Source organism: Danio aesculapii, chromosome 3 (genome assembly GCF_903798145.1).
Source record: "Danio aesculapii chromosome 3, fDanAes4.1, whole genome shotgun sequence".
NCBI classification, from domain to species: Eukaryota; Metazoa; Chordata; class Actinopteri; order Cypriniformes; family Danionidae; genus Danio; species Danio aesculapii.
In genome coordinates this window covers 21,494,202-21,508,019 of record NC_079437.1, presented here as the reverse complement: position 1 = coordinate 21,508,019, position 13,818 = coordinate 21,494,202, and the positions used below count along the sequence as shown (strand labels likewise).

The following is a 13,818-nucleotide window of genomic DNA, read 5'->3' as shown; positions in this document are numbered from 1 at the left end:
TCTAAAACGCTTTTAACCGGTTGGCCAGCACTCATTTTGGGGATTTACACCTACCTACTGTAACTTTAAAAAGTAACAGTTTTTGAGCCCGGTGAGCTACAAACAAAAGTAGGTATCATTGGAAAGAAGACACTTTGAGCTTTACTATGGTCCATCCATCTAGAAAGTGAAATAAAAAAAAATATATAAAAAGTGATACATTAAGTAATAAGAAAAAATACTGTGAAAATTGTACTGTGTTCAATCTTTGTGTTTCCACATACAAACACATAAAATCATTAATAAAATAACCTACAAAATGTCTTAAAAACTCATGAGACACTTGGCTTTAATTTCAAATTTGATCAAGATAGTCTGCAAAATGTTTCTTTTCTGCAAAAGATTTTACGAGGCTATGTCAGTTTCCTTCTCTCCCTCACAGTCAGAGGCATTTTCTCAAAAATGACCTTCCCTAACAAAAACAGAAACAGCTGCTGAACAACTTCAACAACAAAGAAAATGCATTTATTAAAAAAAAATGAACGAATGTGCCCAAAATGCCTTACAATGCAAGACAATTAACAATTTTCAGTGATGCTGATGACTTAAATATATGTAAACTATACTCATTAAATAAGCAATGGCATATTGTGTCTCTAATCATATACAGTTGATATTGTTTTTAAACGCATCCAATCATTAAGCCTTAATCTGCTGACCAAGAAAAACAATTGTGAAAACAGCCCATCCAAAAAGTGCAGGCCTAAATCATTTCTGAAGCACAAAAACGACATATAATTCATTTCATTAATGTAACAACACACGTACACTCCTTAAAAATAAAAATAAATCAGTAGCAAATGAGTGCAGAAACAGATGTCCTTCCTTAAAAAGTCTTTGAAATCAGATCGCAGGTGGCGTTTGTCCTGCACAAGCAGCTACATGGGGTTTTCTAAAATGAGACATCTCAAAGGGTCCATGCTGTTTGTTTCAACACTGAACACATGGCACAGATATCTGAATCCACAACTCATCAAGAGCAGACACAACTCCAGCCACTCAATATTTAAATGTTGGCTGGTGTTTATTCAATTTTTTTTTATAAACTGTCCAACCGATCTCTTTTTTCCAGCGTTGCTTGTGCACCATTTGTTTGTTCATCAGCATTTTTCCTACAACAGCATCTGTTTCTAGCCGTTCCATTTTGCACCTAAATTTGTCAAATATGTTTTTGTTGACATTCACTGAGACGATTAATCATGCTGTAAAATAAATACACATCGGTAAATCATGTATCGGTAAATGGATGGATAGATGGATGGATGCAAAAATAGACAGACAGACAGACAGACAGACAGAATGAAATAGAGATAGACAGAGCAACAGAAGATAAACTAATGGATTAAATGACAAAATGAGAAAACTAATTATAACACTCTACAGCGACTGAAATACTCATCAGTGGAAAGAATTAAATGATTAAACTAACCTTTGCAGAGTTCACTTTAGTGATGAAAGCAAGTTCAATTTATATGAGCCCAATAGGAGACATTATTTAAGCATCAAAGCACATTAAGTCAATGAAATCTGTAGGATGTCATGGTCAAGTAGATGCTTTCTGCATCAGAAATGAGGTCTCTAATACATGGCAAAGCAAATGCAAAGACACACATGTTTATTATTGGTCAGTCACACAGCAAAATAGGTAAAGCACTGCCTTCAAAAGATCAAAACAGTGTAATAATGAAAAGGCCATGCCAGAATCCTGACCATAACCTGATTGAATCCCACTAATGCAAAATCTTTGGTGTTGAAAGTTATGGCTAAGAAGTCTGTCATAAGCACTTTGTTTTGTGATGTACTGACCCAGAAGTTAGTGCAATAAATGATATTATTGTCAAGACCACTGATTATATAACAATTATACAACAACATAATGCAAACAGGCAGAAATAATTCCAAGAGACAAAAACTTTTCCTACTTGAGACTTTAGATTAGTAATTAGTAATTGGATGCTAAAAGAAAAGCGCATGTCCTGACATAAACTTTTACAGCGGTGATGTACAATGTAAATAGCTTTTAACATTATTTGTGAATGTGTCCCTTTAATGGACATGGACTGCAGCTTTGAAAGGGCTCAACTGGATGGCTTCTTCCAAACTATCAGGAAAATGTGAAAATCCATATTTTCTTCACCTGACAGTAAGCATGGTATCCAAATTACCTCATCTTATGGACACCTCCAACAGAGATTAGCAGAGACAACAGAATCTCGGCAGTAATCTATAATATTGTCAACATACATTTTTTTATTTAAACATAATTGATGATATAGTAGTGATGTAGACAAGTGATGTCCTATGAAACACTTTCCTGATCTCCTAGGACAGACTACACTGTAACAGCTTTAACAACTGTAACAACTACCCAACAGTCAACTTCATCATTTGAAATGAGTGTAGTTAACTCAAAATTTACTGAAAAGTTAATTCTACTCATTTGAAAAGAGTTTTGAACTCTGTTTTGAATGTAATGAGTAATTAAATACCTCATTACTTTAACTTAAATGGAGTAAGTTCACAGTACTCATATATTAGTTTTTTTTTTAACTCAAATGGTTTGTAGCAATCGGTTTCCTCAAACAGTTTGAGTTGCCTTAACGTATTGGGTTTTCCAGTACTCAGTTGGTTTAAGTTCTCTTCATTTATTGGGTTTTAAATTCACAGTACTCATTAGCATTGTTTTTTGAGCTTAAATGGTTTGTTGCGATTGGTTTCCTCAAATGGTTTGAGTTACCTTCACTTTTTGGGTTTTACAGTGTAGTCATGTCCTATGAGAGACTATAAGACTCATGAGAGATAATGAGACTCATGATTGTAAAACTCATAAATGATTTATTAATACACTTTCTGATTGTTTGATAAATCAGCGTTTTTAAAACATGATTTAAATAAACATTTATAAAATTGTTTATTTATTTACACATTTAAAAAACTTATAAATGCATTGTTTTGTTGCTTTATTAAATGACACTTTAAAAATCACAATTTAAATAAACACATTTAATTATGTCCATTTATTTGTCCGTTAATTGTCCATTTAAATAGTGATTTATTTTGTACACATTTCAATGATTCAATCATAAAATCGATAATTTGATTCTTCATTTTATTTTAAACTGTCACTCCTGGTCCTCATTAGTATCCACTTATGTTGTTTAATTTCTTATTCTGACCTAGGACAGACTATTTCTATGTCCTGTCCTATGTGATTCATAAGAGTCTATGAGACTCATGATTGTGAAGTGCTTTGGATGTATGGCCATACACAATAAATGCGCTATATAAATACACATTACATTAAATTGTAATGTTCTGAGAGAAAGACTAGTGATGTCCTGTCACCGCAGATGTGCTGAAGTCATTAAAAGCAAGGTTCGGCTACAAACAATTTTTTGTCTAGTTCTTGATTCGGTGGTGAAATGCTATAATGAAATATACCTGAACATGTCTTGACAGAATTGACAAGATTTGCCTATAAAGTGTAATCGTGACATTGTCATCCCAGCACTGGGACTGCATGATTCAGATTACTCATCTGAGATTCTGCAACATTAAAGAGCCCTTTAACTGTGTCCTTGCTGTGAGAGACACCCTGCAGCTCGAACCAAGACCAATTAATCACCAATAAACTTGTATTGAGCAGGTGTGGATTGTTTGATGTCCCAGAGAAATGCTTTAAGTTGAGATTTCCAGCCAAGTCTGTTTTTTAACATCCCAAAACAAGCCACAATAGTTCTCACTTTGAACTCCACTCTTGCGACTGCAGCTGACTGCAAATACGATTTAATAAAACATGTCTCGATGGACAGTGAAAGCAGAGTCCATCATGCTTTGCTCCCAACTCCACACTTTGAAGTCAGATTTTGTTGTTTTTTCTTTTCTTGTTGCCTTTTCTGCTTAAAAAAAATAACAATCTTCCCGTACTAGCTTTAAAATAGATCTATACATCCATATCTATACTATAACCTGCTTCTTTTCTAATAACTCCCCCAACTCTCTGCCCATCCTGTTTAGGAGCAGATCAAAGGTAATAATCCCCCATAATCCTCTGGTGTGCCTTTGCTGTTGTTATGGTCATTATAGGCTGCTGCATTGTTGCTAAGCTATCGAGATTGTTCAGAGGAAAGCTACACTGGCTCAGTTTCACAGTGTAATGCCTATTTCACGGATGGACAGCTTCTAGGATAATTAGATGGGCCCAAAGCGGACACAGCAGCAATGTGCTTCTCGGACAGAGAACAAGGCCTTGTTTTTTGGTCGAGAAGGATATAAAACACACTCCGTCAAGTACAACAACTTTTCTGTGATACTTCGAAAGTACTGTATATAGCTAAAGTTGACGCAAAAACTGAAGAAACCAAGCAAAATCTAAAAATGGCAAGAAAATCATTCAAATCTGTAAATAAATAAACTCTTTAAATGTTACACTTACTGAATTGTCAGAATCAGAATTATTGCCAAATGTGCTTCACACACACAAGGAATTTGTTTTGGCTACAGAAGCTTCCAGTGTACATAAAGTGACAAGTGACCAACACAAAATAAATATATATGAAAAAAAAAGACGATAAACATTAAACAAAGATGCAGTTAGTAATTGTAAAAATTGTAAGTTAGTAAATTGTATCACTTTATGTATTAAATATTTACATAAAAAATGCAAAAGTTGTCTAGGTATTCTTATACTTTTGACAACCTGCACACTTCCTTCATTTAATATGAAGATAAAAGAAAAAGACATTCTAGTTTCTGCATCAAATGAAAGAAAAAAGGCTGATGCTTACATAGACAGAGAGACGAAAATATAAAAATATTGAAGAAATAATAGTGGTGTACCGTTATCCGACATAACAGATGTATACAAGTGTGTCGTTTCATTTCTTAATCCGACCTATGCTTATTAAAACACACAAAATACATGATCATACTGTTATTATATTTTAAAGGGGACCTATTATGGTGCTATTTACAAAATGTACAGTAACACACGTCTCTGATGTCCCTAAAGTGTGTATTTGAAGTTTCAGCACATTATAGCCCTTAAAAATTAGTGAAGACTAATGACGGACAGCTGCTTCTTACTCAGGGCTGTCTATGCTAATGAGGGAGAGATTGTTACTTTTGCTCAGGACTTTACCCGTTTCAATGACATGTACAGTACAAAGGGAGAATGCCATCAAAGTGTTTCTGGAGATTGTATATATATATTTTTATTTTTTTTATTTTTGTGCAATAGGTGCCCTTTAAATGAATACAATTTCTTGCAGATAAATGGGTAAAACCTATTGATTTGAAGCATAAAGTATAATGACAATTAATTTGTACTTTGGGGCTGCACTGTGATCATGAAAACATCATTTAATCAAAAGATTCTAATTCTAAATATGCCTAATATTTTATTTTAATATATAATATTAAGCAATTTATAGGAAAAAAATGTTTTGGTTCAGACAAAATGCCTTTCTAATGCATGGAGAAACATTTTAAAGCTGTATAAACTAAACTAAACTATTTGACCAGTTCTACTGTTATGATGTGACAGTAAAAACTTCAGAGGAAGTAAATCTACATTGTTTTATATTTTAAATGGGAAAAATAAACATGTGTTATGGATGTGAGCAAAAAAAGTATACAGTACACAACATACTTTGTGGAAATTCTGTGAATTAAACTGCATAACCCAAAAGAAATAATGCTAAACAAAAGGAGAAGATTTTATATTATTTGACATTTTTGCATTGATGAGGAAAAAGCTTCGTTATAGATGTGACACCTCTCCGTTGTGGATGTGACATGTGAAATTGGCACTTGTGTGACTTTGGTAAATCACATATAATTGTTTGAAAACACTGACAGAAATATTTTTAGAGTACTGTAAAATACAAGCCTTCACAAAAACCTAGAAAGTGTTTTGCTTTTTGGGTGAAAACTTTTGGCTTGACATTTGCATGAAATTTCTCATATTCAATAAAAATGAAGATTAACACTACTAAAAAAAGATATAAAGGTCTGCATTCAGCTTCATGTTTGAGTTTATGACATAACGGCAGTGTAATAATTACAGAACCATGGAGGAACTGTAAAGCTGTGACACATATGGAATCACGATTGCTGCTTTTGTCTTTGCCAGAGCTGCTGTCAGAGGAGCTGTTACTATTTGTTGGCTGCGTACAGAACAAATTCTCTGGATGGAGGAGAATGTACATTTAAATGGCTTCTGCAGATTACCACTGTGTTTTGGTTAACGATGAGACAGCATCGGTGCAGAGCCAAGATAAAGACTTTTCCACTGCATGTTTCTTTTTTGTTAATGTGCTAATTTTCCAAGTCCAAATTTTGATATGTAACAGTTTCTCTGGGTCTATTGGGTTTGACTGGCACATAAATGTCTTTTAGTATCGACATTAGGATATTTTGGCAGTTGCAGCCTGGATAGTCTCACAATGAAACTATTGGTTCTAAATTCTGCTGTACAACATAAGCAACTGTATATAATAAAAAAGGCCAAATATTTGTCATTGAAAACTTTACACCTGGTGTGGATGCACATTAAATGCAATCAAAATAATTAAATCAAGCAAGTGTTTATTGTTCGTATATGTATTATGTTTTTGATGAATGTGTTTTTATCCTGTCATATGTCACTATTACAGGGATTCTGCAGGTTTCTTCAAATCCAATTTAGGACTTTTTAAGACCCTTTTAAGACCATTATGAATTAAATTTTAGACTTCTACAGGGCTAAAGACTAAGGATTTTTTCTGATGGCCTGGTTTTTTCTGTTAATAGTTTTTTGTATTAATGAAAGATCATGCAGTGGTGTCAAACATAAATCCTGGAGGGCCACAGTTCTGCATAGTTTAGTTCCAACCACCTCCAACTCACACCTGCTTAATAGTCTCTAGTAGTCTTAAACACCTTGAACAGAGCTGCAGCCCTCCAGGAATCGAGTTTGAGACCTATGATATAACGGGATGTGCTTTCCCTATTTAAGGAATTTAATTTGTAGAATTTGCTGTTAAAATGTCTAACAGTTGTTGTGAATTGTAACTCTTTGCAATAACAACTTAAATATACTGTATTAGACTCATCAGAAAAGTTTTCTGATGGATTATTGGTGATTGGGTGTCAGCCAATTGGGTAGCTTTAATTAGACATAGGAAAATTAAGACCTTTTTAAAATGATTTAAGACCTACAACACTATTTTTCAGTTTATTTAAGACTTTTTAAGGCCTAAACTTTTGTTTTTTCGAAATTGATTAATATGTATTAATATGTTGTCCTGGTTGAGTGAAGACAATTTTCCACTGATAACAAGCAACTTTGAAAGCATTCCTTTATTCGACTGACCAATTCACAAGCCAAATTATATATATTTGATCCTTACTGATTTTTGCGATATAGATAAAGAGAATCAACTCACCATTAGAAGGGGGTACGGGGCCTCACGGCAAACCGGTCACAGCTATAGGGGCAGAGTTGGAATCGTTCTTCCTGTGGGCAGAAGCCCAAGTCCCATCTCCTTATGATTTAAACCTCAGCAGCTCTTTGGAAGAGACAGAAAACACAAGCAGCACATCAGAGGCATGATAACAAAAACTGCGACAGTCATTTTCCAGACCATACAATGAGTCAAACATACTAGCATCTTGCTTTAGGGCCTATGTAAGGCCTCATAAATCCCTCCGGCACCTTCAGTGGCATGTTTCCGACTGCTCCTACAGTTGGGGGGGGGGGGGGGTATATGTGTAAAGTTCATATAGTGATGAAAAACATGGAACACTACACAAGCAATTTAATTAACACATAACGTGCGCATTTACACGTGTCTGCACACACGGGAGCCCAGTTTTTCCTCTAGAGAGAAGATAGAGAGTGAGGGGGAAAAAGAGAGAGGTGGAATATGAGAGCAGAACAGCTGCCAACTTCTTGATGTAAAAACACCACAGAGCAAACAGAGCATCAATTATCTGTCAGCATAGTTAGCAGTGTTTGCTAAGGCAAGAAACACGATCAGTTTTGCTGGCATACTTTTCAAAACTCCATAAATGTACCTATATATGTATATATACACACAATTCACTGCACATTTTTAGCTTCAATGGAAACTTGTATGAACAATTATTAATTCTTTTCACACAAATTTTGAACACAAGCACAATTTGTTGATTAATAAAAGACTTAAAGGGATTGTTCACCAAAAACTGTATACATTTACTCTCCCAAGTTTTACCATCTTAACACAAAAGGAGATATTATAAAGAAAGATGGAAGCCTGAAACTGTGCTGATATATCAATATTATCTGTTTTTCATCAATGGTTACAGGTTTTCAGCTTACTTAAAAATATCTTCTTCAGCGTTTAGCAAGATAAAAAACTCAAAAAGATTTGGAATCACTTGAGTGACCATAAATAATGAATGCATTTTAATTTTTTTGGTGAACTATCAGTTTGATTCGCCACCAGTTATAGCAGAATACCATGTTATGACCTCAAAAACGCTACTTTTACAATAGTGTATGACATTTCTGACTTTACAAGGTGAATTCAAACCACAAACAGATGCCATAAAACACAGACAACCTCAGCATGTCACTTCTCAGACATTCTATGACCCGACAAGTCCCAATTCAGCATGTTCAAATGGCAAGCTTTTTTAGATGCCAACAACTGTCAACAGACATAGACAGGGGTATCACAGTTGTCTGTCAAAAAGGTGTCAAATGCAGACTGTGGGCATTTGACAGAGTGAGGGATAATGTAAACTTGCTTGGTAGCTCACCTGGTGGATCATGCAATGAGCAGTGCTATTTAATAATAATCAAAAAGCTATTAAAGTGTACAGATATGATACCACAGGCCAATTTTTACAATATTTCTGCCTTTTTTAATTGACCCTTCGCTAAGCCCTGCCCTACTAGAAAATATGAATCCGACTCCAATTATAAAAAGACACCGACACCAAATATAAAAGCAGACACTAACCCGGTATAATGCCGTCACCAATGACTAAATCTCAAAAGACAGATGAAGACATCTGTGAATTGTACCTCTGACAAGAACATGAGAGTTTCAAATAACTGAAAAACAGTAGCAGGTGAAGTATATTAATTGATTGCAAGTGCCCAGTCTGTGATCATATCTCCGTTTTATTCTGTTGATATGTAATCCAAATATTCGTAGCTTGAAACAGATGGAAATATGACTGAATTGTGCTGCCTTTACGGCACCCCACATGGCTTGATCCACGCCTGGTATTTCTCTCTTTGGGTTTTAGGTTTTGGAAAAGGAAAAAAATTCCACCACCGCGTTCAAAATATTATGATTCCGGTTATCAGATTTGCACAATCCATATACAACGCTTTGAGTTGTTTGAGCTTGACAGACCTCTTGCGCCCATTTACGGTTGTTAAGCCAAGATGGTCTGTGACAGTTTTCGGGTGTGGCTTATCGAAAGGTCAATTGGGTCAGTAAGTCACAATGTAGAAACCACACAGCAACCACCCTGAACCCTTTAACAAATAGCTAGCAACACCAACAACAAACTAGCATCACACTTTCAAGGACCCCTTCTGCAAGTTAAAAATCTTATGTCTCTGAGGTAGGGTTGTCAACCGTATAGATTTCGGTAATAAAATTTTAAAAATGTCCATTTCCTACTAACATCTGAACGCTGTTGAGCACATTCTTAAACACTGCTGATTGGTCATTATGTTCACTTCTTGACAGAAATGACTGTGTTTGGCCATGAAGTTCATCAGTTTACCATTTTCACCGTGTGCAAACATAGATACACAAATACAGTATCGACTGATACCGAAGTACTGAAGTTCTGAAGTACTATCAAAACATTTTTCTGTTTATTTCAACCTCTCAACATCCCTGATGAAAGCATTAATTGCTTAACCAATCGAATGAGTCGATTGGTTAAAAGATCCAAGATCCCAGAAGCAGCGGCTTCTCGCGGCCCACAAAACGGTGCTTTTATGTTTTAGCCTGTCTTATGTGTATAGTTAAGTATCTTAGTACATGTTAGTAATGCATAGGTTTTTTAAATAGCTCTTATGTCCAGTGTTGTGTTTGTATTTATGATTAATTTATGTAGCACCGTTGTCCTGCGAGACACGACATTCCTCTGTATGTCCACACATGGAGCGGAATGACAATAAAGCTCGACTTGACTGGACTTGAGTCTAGGGTTAGTATAACAGCTTTGATTGACCAAGGCAGACAGGGCAAGTGTTCATGAATTTGGTGGATAAAGTAGCGCCAAAAATCCATAGTACTTCAAATTTTCAGCTTTTCTCAATCTTAAATGCTTGTATTTTTCCACAAATGCTCCTTCCAGACGGCTGTCGGAGGCTCTGCTGAGCAGTAGGCAAACAAACGTCTCATCTTTCCTTGCTGATATTCGGCCCTGTTAGGTGCATTGTGTGGGTGATACCTGAACCCCTTACAGCACAGAAAAGGGACATAGATACTGCAAAGCATAGCCAAAACATGAGGCCCGACAGAAGACATTACCTGCAGACCATCTGTGTGGGTGACATCTGCCAATAACATCAGCACCGCTTTTTTCTTTTCAAAAATAAGGGAATCTAGTCTATATGACAGATCAGTGGTTCAAGATATGCAAATATCACAGTGGGTGGGAAATTTGAGTGGGTAAACTGAACTTATTGTTCACTACAGCCAGACGCATTTAGGGGAAAAAAAAAAAAAGACAAAAAAAATTTTGACCGTAAATGGGCTTCAAGATACCCTGTGTTAATGCACATTTTGAAGAATCACAATGATTAAAAAACCAAACTTATAATGAATAAATAAAATCAAATACAAAATCTATGCTTGCTTGAGGTGCGAAAATGAATTAATGTACACTTTGATGTAGCAATTACAACCATGTGACCAATCAGCTGTTTCCATTTCCAGCATGCCTGTTTTGTTTACTGTTGATTGCTAGGTTACCAATACTACAGTAAACTGCTCTAACAATCAATAATAATTAACTTTTTCATCAACTTTGAAAAGATTTGCTTTAAGTTAGGGTGAAAATGGTCTACGTTCATGCTTTTCTAAGACTGACAAATGTTATTAGAGAGTCTGTGTTATTTTTCATAGCAACTCCACTTACTAGTAACCTTCCATTAAAAAAAAAAAAAAAAAAAAAAAGCTTTAACATTCATGTTTGAGGAATGACTATGCAGTTCATAGTGTAAATCAAAATGTCAAAGTCTCTTCCAGTAATAAGACCTTAATTTATTGAGAACAACCATTCTAAAAACCCCTGGTGAATTACAGTAGCCTGCTGGGTTAACCTACAAATTAACACCATGACTGAAGAGATCTATTCTGTTTAGTTATAGTGCAGAGATTATGCACTCCACTTTAGTTTTTGCTTTATTTGTGCTATATCTTAAATAAAGAAGGCTATATTTAATTATGTTAAGTTTATTAACCACTTAAAAAAAAAAAAAAAAAAAAAAAAAAAGTTAACCTGTTAACACCTTGTTATAAAAATTTAGACTATTTTTTGCATCTATAAATGATAAAAAAAATCAAAAAATGTTCAGTTAAACAAATATAGTAAAATCAATATAAAATTTATATACATTTTAAAAATTGAGAAAAAAATACTTTATTTAGACTACTATAAATATTATTATTATTATAAATACATATATTTATGAATCCGTTATATATTTGTAATTATTATATTATGTTTGTTAATCAAATTTATAACTATTTGAAAAACTGTACAAATGTATTATATAAAATTTAAATAATATAATAATAACAATATATTTTTGAAGCAATGAGTCTGTGTGAGAATGTGAGAGTGTATGGGTGTTTCCCAGTGGGTTGTGATTGGAAGGGTATCTGCTGCGTAAAACATATGGCGGAATAGTTGGTGGTTCATTCCACTGTGGCGACCCCTGACAAATAAGGGACTAAGCCAAAGGAAAATTAATGAATAAATAAATACTTTTTAAAATTGCAAGGACATATAATTAGTATAGACGGAGGTGACATGTCACCAGAAATATTAACCAATTATTTAACTGTCCTGACCATTTCAATCTCAATGTCCCACGCAAAAAAATGTCTCAAGTCAAACTAGTATCAAAATACAAGATATATAGTCTACATTCTCAAATATACTTAAATCAAACTATTGTAATTACCTTATCAATCCACATAATGCCATTACATTGCAGAGCTTATGCAAACAGGTCTCTAATTCCTCTATGAGAAAATGTATGGGATTTGCATTTATGTAATGAACTGTTACACTCTATATACAGCTCAGCAGCAACAGACATAAAATCAAGGTGTAATTATGTGCCATTTCAATAAAACGCATTAAAACAAAGAGAGAGAGACCCGCATGCTCTCACCCACAGTCGTTTTCCATATGAGCATATGCATGTACTTGTAAACATGAAAACAAATGGCATGCTTAAAGCGCAGAGCATATATTCACACCCACACAAAAACACACATCGCAGACTTAACACATTCAGAGCAACATGTAGATGAAGGTAATTGACAAAGCAGTGCAGCCAAGCTTAAGCATTCTGATGACTGCTCTCTCTCAGGTCCTGTGCAGAATTTAACACTGATAGAAAATTTAACAAAATTCAGAATGAAAGAATAAGTGAATTTTAATGATAATTATTGTTTGTATTATTATTATTATTATTATTAGGGACCGAGCACAGGAACGGCGCGGAGGCCAAATTGGAATTGCTCCGTTTATTATTATTCTTCTCTAGAATGAATCACATTTTTGAGGGTCTAAACATGCTCGAAAATCACTAAACTTTGCTCGACAGTGCCACCTATGCACTTTTTACAGAGTGGCCTCCCTGCTACGTTTCACGCACACGTACAAAAATTGGCACACACATCAAACACGCCAAAACCTACAAAAACAGTCTCATGGAGCGAAATCTCAAATCCCACAGGTACTTCCTCTGCCGAAAAAACGCAGGGCCATTTCCAGGCGATGTATGTAGGAGTTTTCATCAGTTCGTTTGTCTGTGGTGGCCTCACAAACTTTGATGTTTGCCATGAAACAGGGAGTTGTTATAACTCAGGCATGCATTATCTGATCTGCTTCAAAATCACACGTTTAATAAGAGTTCTAACCTGAACACTTTTACATGCCAATATCCAGTTACAGGTATAGCGCCACCTGCTGGTAACACGAAATGCCATGTTTGTAAAAAATCCTTCTAGAAATTTTATCAAATTGAATTCAAGTTTTGTCAGTATAATCCAAAGATCTTTCTGATGTGAAATTGTGATGATCTAGAGTTTGCGTGTTTAGAGCGGACTGACCAAGTTCAGTGTATCGCCATGGAGGAAGATGTAGTTATAACTCAGCCACACAATGTACGACCTGCCTGAAAACTTACAGGTCAACTCACATAGATTCCTCTCCTGATAACATGTAAATGCCAATATTGAGTCGCAGTCATAGCGCCACCTGCTGACAGAAGGAGGTTTGGCATAAATCTGTGTTTTTCTCTGTTATTATTGTAATATTGTTATTAATGTTCTCTGTCATCCTAAGGCCACCGAGCAGCAGTGAGCCTGGGTGCAAGGTCGCTTTCATCGCTGCTTACAGCTTTAATTATTATTATTATTATTATCATTATTATTATTATTAGTAGTAGTAGTAGTAGTAGTAACACTACTACTACACTGAAAAAAGTGTTGCATGCAAAACTGTTGCAAACAATTTATTTGTGTTGAATTTAAACAAACA

At 34.9% G+C, this 13,818-nt stretch overlaps 1 long non-coding RNA gene across 1 annotated transcript in view; it reads right to left on the bottom strand.

The window, feature by feature from the left end:
• LOC130221055 (uncharacterized) overlaps positions 1-13,818 on the bottom strand; it is a 122,832-nt gene that overhangs the window by 47,513 nt on the left and 61,501 nt on the right. Inside the window, exon 2 of the long non-coding RNA XR_008836252.1 lies at positions 7,467-7,589. This is a non-coding gene — a long non-coding RNA (uncharacterized LOC130221055). The remainder of the gene's footprint in view (positions 1-7,466; positions 7,590-13,818) is intronic.